At 48.1% G+C, this 13,193-nt stretch overlaps 1 protein-coding gene across 5 annotated transcripts in view; it reads right to left on the bottom strand.

Annotated features, from left to right (window-relative positions):
* The window catches only part of Gng7 (G protein subunit gamma 7), a 114,193-nt gene that overhangs the window by 87,578 nt on the left and 13,422 nt on the right, over positions 1 to 13,193 (bottom strand). The window contains exon 1 of one of the 5 annotated variants that reach the window (XM_074054326.1): positions 6,541 to 6,559. The exons of the other annotated variants lie outside the window; for them this stretch is intronic. The gene's annotated coding sequence lies outside the window, so the exon portion shown is untranslated. Of the gene's footprint in view, positions 1 to 6,540; positions 6,560 to 13,193 lie in introns of those variants that run through there. 5 annotated transcript variants of the gene reach the window in all.

Genomic DNA, 13,193 nt, shown 5'->3' with positions numbered 1-13,193 from the left:
ATGGAATTAGAGCCCTTGTATATGTGGTCAGTGAGTGAAACGCGGTTACGTGGTGCATGGCTGTATCTAAACAAATCAAGCAGTAGAATAAAAATGTCTAATACTTTCTGAACACACAGGTAGCAGCTTCTATGCTGTGAGTGATTCACAATAACCATATATATATAAAACACACTATATGCTTGTTTGTTTAATTAATAGAACATATTATCATTCACTTCTTAGGAATGAAACAATTGAGTAAAAGTTATATATATTTTCTCATAATTATCACAACACATAGTAGTAGTAGTAGTATTCACTTCTTAGGAACAAAAAACTCAAGTCACAGAGAAAGGAAATCAATTACTCAAAGTCATGTGCTAGAGAGAACGGACTCAATCTTTTTTTTTGTTTGACAGTTCTGGAATTTAAACTCAGGGCCTTCACCTTGAGCCACTCCACCAGCCCTTTTTTGTCATGGGTTTTTTTGAGATAGGGTCTTGCATAACTATTTGCCTGGGCTGGCTTTGAACCTCAATCCTCCTGATCTCTTCCTCCTGAGTAGCTGGGATTACAGGCGTGAGATACCAATGCCTGGCTCAAACTCAGAATTTGAAGCCAGGCTGGACAGATTCTACCATGAATTCCTAATCCTGACTCAGTACTGAACCAGCCAATAAGAAATGTTAGACAAGGATAGGCAGGTGAACTGCATCACAGGTTGGCAAACTCTCTGACCCCTTGCTTGTGTTTGTAAATAAAGTTTTATTGACACACGGTCATGCCTGTGTGTTTACGTATCATCTCTGGCTGCATTTGCCCTCTTTCAGCAGGTTGGGTAGTCTCCACAGAGCGTGTGGCCCTTCACAGGAGGATCCGGTTGATCCCTGAACTGGAGGTGGAGCCCTGAAGACCAGGAACAAATTTTGAAAGTTTTTGCATCTGGCTGGTCAAGTGGCTCAAGTGGTAGAGTGCCTGCCCAGTAAGCACAAGGCCGTGAGTTAAAATCCCAGTACACACACACAAAAAAAGTTTTTGCATCTGTAACTGCAAAAACAAGGTTGGTGGATTTCATGTGCTGGAGTCCTCAAAGCCATAGTTCACTAATTCATACTAACTGTTCAATGATTGCTTCCAAAGCACAAAGCAACACCTTACATACATAATACCAAGGCACACAGTTGACAGTCAGCATCTCCACTGCCACTAGCTCATGACTTCCAGGCTTCTGTCTTGCTTTGGAAGGTCTTCCTCCTTTCTGAATCTTTTGTTTTGGAATAACTTTAGATTTACAGAAAGTTTCGAGGTCAGCAACTTTTGCCAGCTGCCCCTTGCCCAATTCCCCTGTGTTGATAGCTTATGTCAGATGAGACCACACTTTTCTGTAAAGGACCAAACGCTAAATGGGCCAGCTTTTGTGGGCTGGAGGATCTAGGCTACAGATTCCTCTTTGATATCTTTGTTAAAAAACCAACAGCCCAAGTATCCATGGATGGACAGTGGACACACACAGTGAGGTCCATCCCCACACTGGAATATTACTCAACCATGAAGAGGAGTGAGGCTCTGACCCAGGCTATAACTTGGAGGGACCCTGAGGACATGGTGCTTAGTGAGAGAAGCAGACACAAAAGGACAAATACACAAATTCACTTTGTGGACTTCAGGTAATAATAATGAATCATTATCAGCCCATCAACTGTGCTGAATTTTTCAGTAAACCTAAAACGACTCTAAAAGTAGTCTGTTACAAGAAGAACTCAAAGTAACAAATTATGAAAGTTGTGTTAGGAATCAGGGATTCCGATTACAGAAGGAAGGAAGGGAAGAAGGAGAAAAGAAGGAAGGAGGGGAGGGTCTGAGGAGGGGGGGAAAGGAGGGAGGGAGGGGGCAAGGAGTGAAGAAGGGAGGGGGTTGAGAGGGCTTATCCCACGAGACATATCAGCATTTATGAGCCCATTTCTCAAGAAAACACACGGACCCGCCCCAAAGAGAAGCCAGTAGGTCTTGGCCGAATGTGAGCATCACTTCCTTAAGGCCACAAGGACCACAATCCACAGCCGGCTCCAGCCTGGTTCACTCATGGCAGAGCCACTACCCAGGCTCAGGGACCACAGTGGCCACCCTTGAGTGTCCTGATGGGACCAGCTGCCAGTAACCTGCTGGAGATCACACCTGGGAGGGTGGATCTACCCGGATGCCCCCACAAATCCCAGCATGATGGCTGTCACCCCAGCCCAAGCCCCACCCGGACCTGTCCTTTCTACAGGCCTGGGATGCAATTCCTTTCTCCAGCTCCGGTCCACGTGCACAGGGGACACTGACATCCATTTCTTCCCTGTCCACCCTGCTTCAGTCATCAAAGACCTGAGAGGACAAGCTTGGATGTGGCTAAAATAAGTGGACAAAAGACACCCCAGGGATGGTTCCAGAAACTGCAATTCCAGCCAGGAGTGTGATCCCAGGCTGAGGAGGCGAAGGTGGGAGGATTGGGAGTGTGAGAGCTGCATAGCGAGACCCCGCCTCAAAAACAATAAAACTCCAAACAAAGCACAACTCTCCCCAAGGTGCCCTTCCTCTGGAATGTGCTAGAAAACTCTGATAGTTTCTAATATTTAGTGAAATCTCTCTATCAAACAGTTTCTATGGCATTTCTTTCTGATAGCAGGTGATATGCCCATCTTCATTTTTTGTTGTTGTTGTTTATTTTTTTGAGACAGGCTCTTACTATGTTGTCCAGGCTGGCCTGGAACTAGTAATCCTCCTGCCTCAGGCTCCTGAGATTATAGGTGTGTTCTATCACACTCGGCCCCCATCTTTATTTTCAGAAATAAGTTGATTTGTCATGGTGGCCCATTTCAAGATGGCACCAATCATCCTGTCTTCTGGTGTTCATGGTCTTGTGTAGAATCTTGCCACTTCTTATCACGCTTATCATTTTATACTGACCCACAGAACATTTCAGAAGTGAGAACATGACACTTCTGAGACTCATAAAAGACACTGTGTCCTTTGCTTGCTTTCTTGGATCATGTGCCCTGGAGGAAGCCAGCAACCACCATGTCACAGGGACGCTCACACAGCCCTGTGAAGAAGCAGGAGCGGCACAGAAATGAGATTTTGGTCAGAAACCAGGTGGGGAACTGGGGCTCCACCAGCAGCCCTGTAAGGATGCCACCTCAGAGGCAGATCCTCCATCCCCAGACAAGCTTCCTTGGCCAACATGGGCTCTGCGGCCTCAGGAGACCCTCGGCCAGAACCATGCAACTTAGCTGTTTCCACATTCACAATGTGTAGAAAGGGTGGGACAAGAAGGGCTTGCGGTGCACACTAAGTGTCAGGATGACTTGTCACACAGCAATGGGTAACTGGTACACCTGCCCAGGAGGGACTGTGCCACCTGAGGTCCCCAAATAGATGTGCAGTCAATAGTCACATTCTGCTAATGCGAACGCTGGGGACAACTGGATTTCTCATTGCTTCCTCTGATAATCAGATGTGACAGAAGGGCCCAGTCGGGCATGTGAATCCCTGCAGGACACTCAGAGGAACAACTGGGCCAAGAGCATGTCTCACAAGCAATCGAGACATCCATGGCTGCAAGTGTCTGAGGAATCTACTGAGAGTATGTTCCCATTCAGGGCAGGGACCCCACCTCCCCCAGGCACTGGGGACACTGGGTGGGTCCTTCTCTATGGGACATCCTGGGCCCTGCAGGGTACTGAGCAGTGTCCCTGGCTCCCCAGTCATGACAGCCACACATGTCCCCAGACATGGTCCAGTGTCCTCTGAAGGGCACAGCCTTTCCCTGAATGGGGGAGGGAGAGCCAGGGAACCTGCATTGGGTGACAGGCACCTCTCCTTCCGCCCAGGCTGCAGCTCCTCCCGCGACCTGAGTGGGTGGGACAGGCTGTCTCAGCCCCCTCACCTGCCTACGCTGACATCCCAGCACATGGCAGAGGCCCTGTCTCCTGGGGGCTGGATATAGAAACACAGCACTGTCTTTTGTGCCTTTCGCTGAAGCTGTCAGCCTCAGCCTTCACTCATCACCCCAGCAACCATCTAAATATGTCACCAAGAAGCGCTGATTGCCAAGGCAGGGGTGGAGGGGCCTGGGTGACGCCTCCCGCCCAGGCTGGGGTGCGGGTAAGGGAGAGGGAAGTGCCCGGAACCCAGGACAGTCAAGCGACTGATAGATCCCGGCCAGGCTGGAGCTAGAGCTGGCTCCATCACACCCCTGCACAGAAACGGTAGCCACAGAAACAAAGGACAGGATGCCAGCACCAGGGGTTCTCAGTCCTTGGTAACTTCAAGACCCTCCTGACCTTGTCTTGCAACTGACATGGCCCTGGCTTACAAGATCTGCCATCACAAATCAAGTCTGATATCTCCTGGGCAGGAAGTGAACTTGATGTTTTCCAAATAATAATGAATGCAGAATCCCCCGGGGCACTGTGAATGTTGCGACAGGATCCTCCTGGGGGGAAGTGAGAGGCATCTTAGGCCCTGCAGGGCTGGGAGCAGTGTCCCTGGCTTCCATCCACTCCATGCCACAGTCACAATGACCACAAATGGCCCCAGACATGGCCAAGGTCCCCTGCAGGCAGAATCACCCCACTGTGCTCAGTAGTCATCCTTGTACCCCACCACCTGGGACAGGAACATGGGGAGAGACAGGCGGCTGTGACCTGGGAAGATGGCCAACTTGGAGCTGGAAAAAACAGTGTGTACATGCCGACTTCTTTTCCCATTCAAAATTAAAATAGCTGCAGTGCGTGCCACAGAAGGGCCAGGGGTTGGGGAGAGGGATGACAATGATAGTCTACTTACCTTAGTGCGTGGTAGCAGTGTGTAGCTGAGACTGGCTCCATCCTGAATGTCTGACTGACGACCTAGGCCACCTGTGGTCACATGCTCCCATCTCTGGGCCTGTTTTTGAGTATGACTAGTGACCACAGGGTAGCACCTACCTCGTGAGGTTGTTTTGGGATTAAATAAATGAATATCTATAAATCCTTAACCTGACACATTGCAGGTGGCTTTAGGGAGCAGATCAGGGCTGGGCAAACACCTCTGTCCAGGTGGCCCAACACTGCCTCTGTCTCTCCAGTGCAGCCATAAAATGCCATAGAGAAGTGCTCACGGCTATGTGCCAATAAAACTTTATTTAAAAAGACACATACCTGGATTCAGCCCCTAGGCTGGTATAAAACCCCCAACTGGATGACAGTCTATGAGAAATGGTGCTATTTTGGCCGCTAATTGCTCCCTCCTGCCTAGGCATCGTGGTACACAGTGTCCCAATCCTTCCTTTCCTTTTTGGTAGTATGGGGATTTGAACTCAGGGCCTTGTGCTTGCTAGGCAGGCACTCTACCACTTGAGCCACACGTGCAGCCCAGTCTTTCATCCTGAAATTAGATTCTGGATCACATTAAAAAAAAAAAAAACCCTGCCCATCAGCCAGGCAATGGTGCTCACATCTATAATCCTAATTACTTGGGAGGCTGAGATCAAGAGGATTGTGGTTTGAGGCCAGCTCAGGCAAATAGTTCTTGAGACTCCCATCTCTAAAATAAGCAGAGCAATATGGACTAGAGGTGTGGCTCAAGCAGTAGAGTACCTGCTTTGCAGGAGAGAAGCCCTGAGGTTCAAACCCCAGGCTGATATGCAGGTGTATACAGGGCATCTTCCCAGCTCTGAGGAAGATGAGGCATGAGAATGGCTTGAGCCCAGGAGTTTGAGACCAGCTTGGCCAACACAGTAAGACCCTGTATCAAAAAAATAAAGAAACTCCATGTCTAGTTGTCCACACCCTGTAAAATTATCCCAGACCAACTCTTCACACAAAACAAACAACCACAACCACTAGGTTTTGCTTCTTTTAAATTCAAATAAGGGCTGTTGCTTTCCCCACCATCTGTCTTCCATGTCTGCCGGCTAAAATACTTTGGCTGCAAAGGGCTTTTGAAATATCTAATTTTGGTGTGTAAAATCTTCCCATCATTCAAATTAGGACTTGGGTCCCCAGAATGAAACCATTTCTACCAACCCATTGTCAGAGGAAAAAGGACACATAGTTCAATCTGAATTTTAGACAAACCACACATAGTTTTATTTACTTATTTATTTATTATGTTTGGTGGTACTGGGGATTGAACTCGAGGCCTCACACTCGCTAGTAGGTAAGTGCTCTATGACTTGAGCCATGTCCCTGACCCTTTTGCTTTTAGTTTGTTTTTCAGATAGGATCTTGTGCTTTTCCCAGGCTGGCCTCAGGCTGTGATCCTCCTACCTCCACCTCCTGGTAGTGGATTATGGATGTGCAACACTGTGTCCAGCTAGATTTTAGTGTAAGTACGTCCCATGAAATATTTGAGATATACCTATATTCATTTCCCTTCCTTCCTTCCTTCCTTCCTTCCTCCCTCCCTCCCTCCCTTGTGCTAGGAGTGGAACCCAGAGCCTCATGCTTGCTATGCAAGTGCTCTACTAGTGAGCTACACCCTAACCCAAAGAAATTTTTCTTATTTTGTGGTTTGTCTGAAATTCAAATTTACCTGGGCACCTTGGATTTTTTTTCTGGTACTTCCAGCTGCTTGCTTTTTGTATCTCTGCATCTTCTGATATATTGGTCTAAAAAGCAAAGGGCAGCAAAGAGGGAGTGGGGACACAGGCCAAGAAAAGGGACAGCAGCACACTCATCCTCCCATCTACCCAAAACCCTCAAGTCGAAACTACAGCAGACACCTGCCCCTTTCTCACTCATGGGTGGCGCACGGGGACATCCTTCCAAGGAGGATGGCATGGAAAGAGGGGAAAAGTCCCATTCCCTGAAGACACCTGACAGACACCTAGGCCAGGCTTGCTAGGTCAACATCAGCAGAGACAAGTCACAAGGGGCACACGTGCCCTAGTTAGGACGTGACAAGAAGGCCCTTTACCTCCATATTCCTTATGTCTAAGCACAAGAAAAATAGCAGCTGGTGGAGTGGCTCAAGTGGTAGAATGCCTACCCAGCAAGTGTGAGGCCCTGAGTTCAAATCTCAGTGCCACCAAAAATAAATACTTTGTCCATCCTAGCTGGGGTCCTGAGGCTGCAAAAGGACATTTAGGACTCCTACAGGAATCCAAATGCTGTGTACACTTTAACAAATCTCAATGCATCCATCCTGACTTACTGACTGTGACAAATATCACACATAGATCAATGTAAGATGTTAATGATCCAGGACCTTGGGTCCTGGGAGCACATGGGGACCTCTCTCTGTACAGGGCTCTCAGTTTAGTTGTTCATCTAAAACTATCCTAAAATGAAAAGTTTATTTAAAAAAAAATGAGGAGGAGCGACGTCAGGCAATTAGCTACTTATGCTGGAACACGCTTTAAAATGTGATGGAGGGAACACAGAGCTCTTCTGACAGCCTCATAATGAGATGATTACATAAAATCTAGAAAAGAAAGAGGCTAAAAACAGGATATGCAAATTGCCAAGGGAAGTGCACTCGAATGAGAAGCACGAGGGGTGGAGGAGATGACACAGGTGGCTGAGCCATTCTTCCCGCCCCCCACCTCAGTGTCAGCCAGGCTGCCAAGGACCCCAATGCAGTGGGGACATTCTACTGCATGGAGGAAGTTTCTGGAATATCCAAGGTAGATCTAAGCTATGTGGTGTCTTCATTAAGGTCTGTGATGCCCAGGCCTGCTGAGGGTGCAGCAGGTTTATGTATAGAAGGTTCCGGAAAATAAGAGCAGAACTGTGATCTAAAGAAAGAAGGACTAAAATGACATGGCATCCTGGGTTTTTTGTTTTGGGGGCGGGAGTTGGATCGGAGTTTGAACTCAGGGCCTCATGCTTGCATAGCAGGTGCTCTACCACTTGAGTCACACCTCTAGTCCATTTTACTCTCGTTATTTTTACGGTCTCATGAACTATTTGAACCTTGATCTTTCCAATCTCAGCCTCCCAAGTAGCTAGGGTTACAGGTGTAAGCCTCCAGTGCCCAGTTTAGTATCCTGGTCTTATTTAGACAACTCATTAGACATCTGCACCCACACCTGGGTTTCTCTACTTTGATGCTGACATTTTGAGCCATTTAATTCTGTGCTGGAGCCCTGAAGGGTCCTCCATCCACTCCATGCCAGGAGCTCCCCCAGGTCATTTAGCCACACACATCCCCAGACATCACCCAGGGGGTAAAGTCATCCCTAGTAAGAACCATTGCCCTACAATATCCATCTTAATCCACCCTAAAACCACAGAGTAGAGGCTCAAAGAGGACATAAAAAGAGCCCGAGTTGGGCTGGTGGAGTGGCTTAAGTGGTAGAGCTCCTGCCTGGTAAGCATGAGGCCCTGAGTTCAAACCCCAGTTCCAAAATAAATAAATAAATAAATTATGAGGCAGCCTGGGAGCAAGGGAGCTGCCAGGGGTGTCAAATGCCTCTTTCTTAGCCGGGGCCTCGGGAATGGGCAGTGCTTATATAATAGAACAGAGGTTGGAAACCTATGGCCTGAGACCAAATCTGGCCCACCATTTGTTTTTGTCAATAAAGTTTTATTGAAACAGTCATGCAAATTCTCTTACAAATTGTCTATAACACTCTCCCACAGCAACAGCACAGGTGAGCAGCGGCAACAAGGGCTCCCCCACACACCCACTGACAAAGCTAAAAATAGTGAGCCAGGCACCGGTGGCTCACGCCTGTAATCCTAGCTGCTCAGGAGGCAAAGATCAGGAGGATCTCAGTTCAAGGCCAGCCTGGACAAATAGTTCATGAGACCATATCTTAAAAATACCCAACACAAAACAGGACTGGTGGAGTGGCTCAAGTGGTAGAGTGCCTGCCTAGCAAGTGTGAAGCCCTGAGTTCAAACCCCAATGCTGCCAAAAAAAAAAAAAACAGCTAAAAATATTTGCTCTCTGGCACTTTGCAGAAGTCTGTAGACTTATGGAGTGATGTTCTCACTCACTGCAAAGACCCTTACTATCCCTTTCCAAACGCTCAGGTAGTATTTTATTGTAAGAATGAAGAAAAAATCTTCCCAGGGAATGGAATGAATTCCACTTGGTCCCAGTCAAGGTTACTGCCATGGGCTCCCCTCCTCCTCAGGGCTGTGGCCTGAAACTTCCCCACCACCTGCCCCAGCCCCGCCCACTGGGGAGAAGCCATGCACCGTGGGTGTGTCCCACTGTCACAGCCTCCAAGGCCCTGTGTGGGCTGAACTGTCAGCCACCCACTTGCTGTCACATGGGTGGCACTGGGACTCAGCTGCCAGCTCTGGTCTGTAGAACAGGTTCCCTAACACATACACACCCCTGCCCCCCACCAAGGTCACCCCACTGCAGCTGCCAAGGGGAACCTACTGAGGTAGGCTCTGTAAGGCTCATTTTCCTAGGACCTGGGCACAGCTCTGTGTCGTGGCGCTGAGATCATAAAATTCTCTCAATCTCAAGGTCAACTTCTTCCAGGCCCTCCCTCTGCACACTGTGGACACTAAGGAGACTTGCTCTGTGGAGTGAGGCATCCTGGGGACTGCAAGGTGCTGACCAGTGTCCCTGGTTTCCACCCTCTCCATGCCAGGTATGTCCCCTCCCTCAATTATGACAGCTACAAATCTGTCTCCATCTAAGATATTCACTGTCTGATTTCAGACAACCCTCCCTACTCACAATGACACATGAGCCGCAGCCCTTCTGACGGTCAACTTGAAATCTGGAGGGGGAAAGGTCCTAGGGACGCCCCCATCCCCCTGGACACTGTGGGGTCTGAGTCTTGGGCAGTCCTGGCTGTTTGTGTACCTCGTGCTAATCCAAGGTAACAAACCCTGTTTACTGAGCCACCTCCTTGGGGACCCATTGTTGGAATTTGCTGTTGGGATGTCCTCAAGGACAGAGGAAGGACCAGGTGGCCTGTCCTGTGAACTCCAAGGAAGCAGGAGCCAGGACTGTGGGCTGGGCTACGTATCAGGAGCCGCCCTCAAAAACAAAACAAAACAAAATGGAGTATCTCCTGATTATTAAATGTTGGCCATAATTTCAAGTTTACAACCACTGAGTTCTAGCTCATCCAGGTGACTAAGGTCAACATCCCCCTTCCCCTTCCTGGGTAGTCACTTGACCAGCACCTGCCCTGATATGATCCCCAGGACCCTGTCCCTGACTCAAGATAAAACATCAGAGAAACTGAAATTGGGGGATATTTAACAAGCAGGGCAACTGGGTGACATGAGGGATCTTGGATAGGACCCTGGGGTTGGAAGGGTGTCTTTGTGCAAAACCGAAGAAATCTGAAGAGCCGGATGCTGGTGGCTCACACCTGTAATCCTAGCTACTCAGGAGGCAGAGATCAGGGTTATCGAGGTTCAAAGCAAGCCTGGGGAAACAGTTCCTTAGATCCTATCTTGAAAACACCCATCACAAAAAAAGGCTGGTGAAGTGGCTCAAGGTGAAGGCCCTGAGTTCAAACCCCAGTCCACACACACACACACACACACAAAGAAATCTGAATAAAGTATTTAGTAAGAAAAAAATTAACTCACACAGACAGGACCCAGCCTACGATAGTTTGGCTTAGGATTTTTTAACTTTATGATAGTGCAAATGTGATACGCATTTCTTAGAACCATGCTTTGAATTTTTTTGGTTTGTTTTGGTTTGGGTTTTTTGGGACAGGATCTCCCCATGCAGCCCAGGCTGGCCTGGACCTCGTGATACTCCTGCCTCAGCCTCCCAAGTGCTGGAATTACAGATGTGGCCACGATGCCTGACTTGGGCTTTTAAAATAGACTTTTTACTTTGGGATAACCTTGGATTTGCAAGACAACTGCAAAGTTAGATGAAAGACCTCTGTCCAGCCCTCAGCCAGCCTCACCTGGCAAAGCTGAAGACAGCCATGTTGTCCGTCATTACTATCAATAAACTCATCAGTTTATTCATCTGTCACTGGGGTTCTCCAGTCACAGCCCTTCCTGTGCCAGGAGCATTCTATGTGTCAGCTCTGTAAGCTAACATTTCACATCTCTACCTTGCTGATAGGAAGACAGTTCAGAGAGGGAAAGGGGCTTGCCAAAGCCACACAGCTTTGTGATTGGCACAGCATGGATGAAACCCACATCTGAGAATCTGCACTCCAGGTTGTGCATGCCAGACCTCCCTCCCTCCCATCCTATCCTGAGTTCCCTCTGGTCTCCAGGTATCCCTATATTTCCAGGGAGAGCCAAGGCAAGTTGTTGGGAATTCTGAACATCCGTCCCTCCAAATAGCCTTCCTGAGAAATGACTCGAAGTGATAACTATCTCAGGACATCTCTGGCTGCATCTGAGGGCAGAAATCAGACACCTGGGAAATACAGTGTTGGGGTCTGGCAGAAAGAACTCCCGTTCATCCCAAATCTACCCTGCTCTCCCTGGGCCATGCATCTCAGCCACCACTGAGTATCCTCTGGCTGCACAGAAGACACCTGAAGACAGTCCCCTAGTACCCCCGCAACTCCTGGTCCTCAGGCCTTTCTTGATGACCTCCCCTTGAGAGTGGGAAGGACCCAAGATTTGTTTCTAATCAGCACAACATGGTGGAGGAGACAGAATGTCACTTCTGTGATTATTTTACACAAGGATGTGACTGTCATCTTACTAGCAAACTCTGCTGTTTGATGAAGCAAGTTTCCATGTTGGGAAAACAGCCAAGGAACAGAGAGTGGCTTCTAGCCAATAAGAAACTGCAACCTGAACAGCCTAGTGAGTAAGGGCAGAAGTGGCTCCTTCTCCAAGTGAGTCTTCAGATGAGACCACAGCCTCAGGACACTTATTCTGCAGTCCATCAGCAACCTTCAGCAGAAAAGCAGCCATGCTGCACCAAGATTTCTACCCAAGAAGTGATAAAATATGTGTTCACTGTTCTAATCCATTATATTTGAGGTATGTGAGGTATTTGTTACACAGCATTAGCTAACTCATACAGGCTGCTCCCAAGAGTCAATCTACCCTTAAAAGATAAAAACCTGAAGTATATTTGAAAGACACAAATTTGAACACTGGAAATATGCAAAACCACAGCCCAATCATGGGAAGAAATACAAGGTTCCCCAAGAGGCCTGTTCAAAAATAAGGGAGGACACCTGCTTCAATGTGAAATCCAGGAGTGCTGGAGACAAAAGAGGGACCCTTAGCTGACACTTGTAACTCAGACTTGTGTGCCCCACAGCATCTACCACAGGGGGCAGTTTTTTCTCTGTAGCCAGGCTTAAAAATTGAGCTGTTGCCACCATGAATTCATTCAAAAAGGAAACAGTGCTATATTCTTATATATACCATGATGCTTTTCTTAGAACTGGGCTAACGCCTCCCCCTCTGGCTGAGACCAGAATAGATAAAAATCCAGATTTTACACACTGGGGCCTGGTGATATTGTAACACATGGAAAATGCTACAGGGTTACAGACTGCTTCATACTTTCCAAATGTGCCAGCCACTCCTAACAGCCTGCGTGTTTGCAAATGAACCAAGGAATATCACGTGCTCCGAGACAGACACACAGCAGAAGTGCCTGTTGCCCCCGCCCAAAGAACTAAGGCATCTCTTGGCTGCAGAGGGAACCTAACTTAGTCCATGAACCATCCTACAAAATGGCAGCAACAGCCAGGGCACTGGCTGTGGGATTGTGGCTTTATGCAACTTCCAAGCTCAAGGGAACACTTGCAAGGGAGACCAAGTTCAAGTGCAAGACCAAGTTCATAGTCATGCATGGAACACCTCCAGCCACAAAGACCAGAACCAAGAGAGGTTGCTGGGAGGAAAAGAAGCTGGAAGCATTAACTACCAAACTGGAAAATGGAAGTGTTAGTTACACAGGTACTCCTTACACAGGGGTGCCCCTAAGGGACACTAAGCCACGTTGAGGATGTTGTGGTCATCAAGGATGGGGGAGCTCTCACATGGAGCAACCCAGCCCAGTGTCCCCAGTGCTAAAGGGGAGACCCTGGGTTAATTATTTAGAAAAAAAAAAAATCAGCACACATGCCTCAGAATATGGCCTTATTTGGAAACAGGTTCTTCACAGATGTAATAAAGTGAGGTCACACTGTTTTGTGGTGCGCCCTAAATTCAGTGGCCATTGTCCTTATAAGAAGAGGGTAGCTGGGGGCCAATGGCTCCCACCTGTAATCTTAGCTACTCAGGAGACAGAGATCAGGAGGATCATGGTTGGAAGCCAGC

This window comes from Castor canadensis, chromosome 14 (assembly GCF_047511655.1).
Source record: "Castor canadensis chromosome 14, mCasCan1.hap1v2, whole genome shotgun sequence".
Taxonomy (NCBI): domain Eukaryota; kingdom Metazoa; phylum Chordata; class Mammalia; order Rodentia; family Castoridae; genus Castor; species Castor canadensis.
This window is presented reverse-complemented; position numbering and strand designations above follow the sequence as displayed.